The 5,075-nt window shown below is 56.8% G+C and overlaps 1 long non-coding RNA gene across 1 annotated transcript; it reads right to left on the reverse strand.

The window, feature by feature from the left end:
* Window positions 1–1,055: 1,055 nt before the first annotated feature.
* Window positions 1,056–4,635, reverse strand: LOC135422361 (uncharacterized). The gene is made up of 2 exons (XR_010434451.1): window positions 2,541–4,635; window positions 1,056–1,654 (listed from the first exon to the last, which is right to left on the reverse strand). It is a non-coding gene; the product is annotated as an uncharacterized LOC135422361 (long non-coding RNA).
* Between the last annotated feature and the right edge of the window lie 440 nt (window positions 4,636–5,075).

Consider the following 5,075-nt stretch of genomic DNA (forward strand, 5'->3'; position numbering starts at 1 on the left):
CCTGACTCTCACAATGCACCTGATAACAAATGAGGTGTCTCTCTCCCTTTTCTGTTTTGTGTGCTGAATTGTATCCGTAAAGATTAATGGATTCACCATTTCTATCGCAACAATGGGCCCGTTCCCTGCGCTGGCCCCTTGCTCCTTGAGGAGCATCCCCCTTCCTCCATCCCCAAAGTGTCTCAGCCAGCAGCACAGCCCTGCTTGGCAGGGACACAGGGAGGCTTGGGGGTCTGGCAGCCCTTGGCCTTGGCTCTGACTGGCCCCAGCCTTGGGCTGCAGTGGGGAACAGCCGTGGAGAAACAGGTCCTGCTGTCCATCACCAGGGAAATTCTCCCTCTGGGATCCAGGGTTGAGACCTGAAAGGTGTTGCATAGCCATGTCCCCAGCCTGCTGGCATCAGGGACACCAAGGAGGCTGTTTGCAGACCCACCCACCTCACAGACAGTGCCTGGACACAGCACAGTCAAGAAAGAGGTGGGATGGATGGATGGTGTGGGGAGAACAGGGATGCTCTGAGCCACATGGAGCAGGAGGGAAGAGCCTGTATGGCTCCAGTTGGTGACAACCCAAATCTGCACCTGACTGAGGTGTGAACACTGGTTTAAGCTGCAAAAGCCCCTTCCCAGTGTCCTGGGGGCCAAGGGGACAGTCTGACACCAGCTCCATCCTGTCCTAGGCAGCTGCTCCAGCCTGTCTCTCCCTGTCTCTGGCACAGGGATGTTGTCTTCCCAGGAGACAAAATCCTCCTTCTTCCCATCTGGGTCAGACTTTTCCAAGTGAGAAACACCAGCAAAGGAGACATGGCAAGCATAGCACTGGCCAGAGGGCAAGTACAGTGGGATTTCTGGGATAAACACACACACACCCCATGCTCCTAGAGCCGTCAGGAAGCAAGGGATGCTCCAGCAGGATGGTGGCACTGGCTCACCCAGGAGTCATCCTCCCAACACACGTCCGAGCAGCTGGGACTGAACCGAGCCATCGAAGCATCTCCAAAATGTGCTTATATATTATATAGACATTTAAATTAGGTACCTGTGCAAATCAGCAGGTCATTAATCACCCACTCGTTTAATTGGTTTTCCTGCCAAACTGGTTACAGATAAATAATTAAAAATAAAAGTGGGTTTGGATGCATTCCTCTGGAAAGTCGGGCTGGCAGCTGGGAAGGAAATCTTTTAAGTCCTCGGCTGGCACGGTCCATCTCCGGCAGGCTGGGATTGGGGAGGGGGGGAGCAGCCAGCTGAGGGGTAAGGTGGTGGTTCCAGGGTCTCTGCCCATGCCAGGCTCGCTGTTGTCCCACAGAAAGGCTTTTCCAGGGAAAAGGTGCCTGCCCGGGGTGCATCTCTGGCATGAGGAGCCGCGGGCCAGGCGGGCGTCCCGCTCGTGCCCGCCCTGAGTGTGGGTTTTTCAGTGCACTTGGCTGCTAATCATGCATAATAATCGCATTTGCAGAACACAAATGTCACTTGGCTGAGTGCTTTAATTTACTGCCCCGTAAACACACCCTGGGGATGCCTGGGCCCATAAAACATTGACAAGGGCCCTCACTGCCCGGACATTGTCCCCCACAGAGCCCTTTGTCAGATGGCACATCCACGGGACGCCTGCTCCCGGCTGGCTGAGGGTGGGCACTGCCACCGTGCAGCTCCTGGGGTGGGGGGGACAGAGAGGGATCGTCCTTTGTCCCTGTGCCCACCCCATGCAGCCCTGGGGCTCCTGCACCTCGTCGAGGCAGGGGCAGGAGGGGCTGAGTGGGGTGTGCTGAGCCCCCAGATCTCAGGAGCGGGGGGTCTGCCCCACATGTCTGCCCAGCCCTGCTGAGGGATATGCACCCATCCCATCCCATCCCACTCCAACTCACCTCATCCCATCCCATCCCATCCCACTTCAGTTCATCCCATCCCACTGAATTCTCTCGTGTCCCATCCCATTCCATCCCATCCCATTCCATCCCATCCCACCCCATCCCATCCCATCCCATCCCATCCCATCCCATCCCATCCCACTGAATCCCCTCCTGTCCCATCCCATCCCCTCCTGTCCTGTCCCATCCCATCCCATCCCATCCCATCCCATCCCATCCCATCCCATCCCATCCCATCCCATCCCATCCCATCCCACTGAATCCCCTCCTGTCCCATCCCATCCCCTCCTGTCCTGTCCCATCCCATCCCATCCCATCCCATCCCATCCCACTCCAACTCACCTCATCCCATCCCATCCCATCCCACTTCAGTTCATCCCATCCCACTGAATTCTCTCGTGTCCCATCCCATCCCACCCCATCCCATCCCATCCCATCCCACCCCATCCCATCCTATCCCATCCCATCCCATCCCATCCCATCCCATCCCATCCCATCCCATCCCATCCCATCCCATCCCATCCCACTGAATCCCCTCCTGTCCCATCCCATCCCATCCCATCCCATCCCATCCCATCCCATTCCATCCCAGCTGAGGATCTCCAGGTGGACACTGAACACCTTTCCCCGTGGATGGGACATGCTCCACACATCTGGACAGACATCCCACCTGTGGGACACCGTTCCCAGCCATCCCTCAGGCTGTGGCAGCAGAGGGATCTTTGGGGATTTCTCAGGCTTCCTAGAAGGACAGAAAATTCTCTTCCCAGAGCTTTTCCTCTGGGCACAGGAGCGACCTTGGGCTGGGCAGTCACTTGTTTGTTCAGTGCCAATGAAATGGGAGGATAAACAGCACCAGGGCATCTTGGAGGATCTTACTGTACAAGGACAAACTCTAATGAACCAGGTCCAGCTGTCTGGACCTCTTCCCCCTCCCCGTTTCCATCCAGGCTCTTCCCTGGCAGTCTCCAAGCCCGGATCTGTGCAGCACAGGCTGTGCCTGGGGCTCCTGGGAGTCTCCCTTCCAGCTCTGCCGTGGTCCTGTCCCACTCCAAGGCAAGGGGACGTGGTCCCCACAGACCCCTTATTTACTCTGGGCCTTTTGCCAAGCACTGGTCTGCTCCAAGCACACATTCCCTCTGCTCCTGCCGAGGAAGAGATGGATGGGGTGGGCTTTTCCTAGTGCTGCTTGACCCCAGGCACTTGCCATCCGGGGCTCATAGCCCAGCTGTCCCCTTCCCCTTGCTCCATCTAGGACAATTCCAGCATCCTTCGCTGCTTTCTGATTGTCTCAGCCACTTTCCCTTGTTGTTCTTGTTAAAGGCAGATCTCAATAAGTAGTTCACTAACTCAGCCATTTGAGAATCATCATTAATTTAATATCCTTCCTCATTTATTAATGGGCCCACTTTGTCTTGACTCTCCAGTATTTCCTTTTCCCCTTGATATATTTGTAAAAGCCCTTCCTATTCCCCTTAGCCTCATGGCTACCACTAATGTTTGCTTTTCCTGCTGTCTTTAACATTTCTCTTCAACCTTAAATGACTTGGGCTCCTCTGGCTTCTATCAGCTTCCATGCAGAGCTTTTCTATTCCACAGCAGAGCTGTCCTGCTGGGGGGCAGCCCCGGGAGGCAGCAGTGCCCTGCCTGAAGCACATTCCTCTGGCAGCTCCTGCCTGGATCCGGAGAGAGCTCCAGGACTTCTCCTTGTCCTGGTAGAGGGTCCTGATGGAGTCAGCAGGATGGGATATCCTCCCATTGCACTGTGAGAGCTTCCCAGAGAGACCATCTGGACAGGAATAAGGCAGGGAAAGGTGATGGATGTCGGGGGGGGGGTCAGAGATGCACGTCGTGGTCACTGCTGGACCCACAGCACAGCGTGAGCCCAGCTGAGGTTTTGGCAGCATTGCCGTGGGTCTGGCTGGCCCTTGCCATGATTCCTGCATCCAGCACTCCCCCCTAAGGGCTGTGTTCTCCGGGACATGGCCTGGCACTGGCCAGGGAGGATGGCAGGGAAGTCCAGTCCTCATCACCCCACTGCTTCCCAGCTCCTGCCCCAGCAGCTGCTGGAGAGGGGGAGATCCAGGATCCCAGGATGGGGAGGTTCAGGATCTAATGATGGGGAGGTCCAGGATCCAACGCTGGGCAAGAGGCACCTGAAGACTTTTTCAAGTCCCGGGGGATGAAAAGGTGTGGAAGCAAAGGCAGCAGGAAAAAAAGTTGCAGACAGGGAAGGAGTTGCAGAGCAGGTGGGAGCCCAGAGCACATCCTGAGCAGAGGGTTGCCAGGGTGATGGGAAGCAGAGGGCTGGGGATGTGTCTGTTTACATAAGAATTGTTGATTAATGAACATACAGGCAAGATAATTTACCGAGGGCCTGGAGGCACCGTTATCTCTCCATCTCCCGGTGCAGTTTAGGATGTGGCTGCAGAGCCTTCCTGCTGCCTGTCCTGACAAAGCCGGGTCGGAGACCACACAGGGACCCCAATCCGTGGGAGAAGAGAGCCCCCACCTGATGGACTTGACCCATCTGGAGCCACACCGAGGTGTCCAGGCAGCAATGGGATGCTGTGAGAAGGAATGCATCCCAAAACTCCCCCACAGGCTTCCCCACCTGCCACCGGTGCTGATGCTCTTGCCCAGTTTTTGGGTGCATAGTGGAGTCCAAGCATCTGCCAGATGTCCTGCATGTTGAGTCTTCCAGGTAGGAATCCAGGGCAAGCCCTGCTGCCCCCCACCCTTCCAGGGCATCATCATCACCCCTGGCTCTGTCTGTGTCCTACCCCCCGCCCTCTCCCTCTGGATCTCCCCAGGGATCGATCCCACAGCTCTGCTCACCTGGGCTGCTGACTCTGGTGGCCACACCACTGGTGTCCCCCAGGTCACACCACCAGACACAGCCCATGGGGTCAGGATTCCCACAGAGTTCTGGTTTGTTGGCATCCCCCAGGGGATTCCTGCACTCCCACCTCCATGACCACGAGTGGGGACAACGTGTGTGGGGTCGCGGATGGCAAGGAAGCCCCCAGGTGCCCTCTCTGGGCTGGAGGGAGGGCAGGTGGGCTGGCTACAAAGATCCTCATGTCCACAGTAACCTCTTCCAAAGTTGCCAGACTCCATGTGGGGGAAGACTACGGAACCAGCAGCTTCCAAGACCCCGTGGGGACCCCATGGCATGGGTGAGATTTGCAGCACCTACCCCAGG

Source organism: Pseudopipra pipra, chromosome 15 (assembly GCF_036250125.1).
Source record: "Pseudopipra pipra isolate bDixPip1 chromosome 15, bDixPip1.hap1, whole genome shotgun sequence".
NCBI lineage: Eukaryota > Metazoa > Chordata > Aves > Passeriformes > Pipridae > Pseudopipra > Pseudopipra pipra.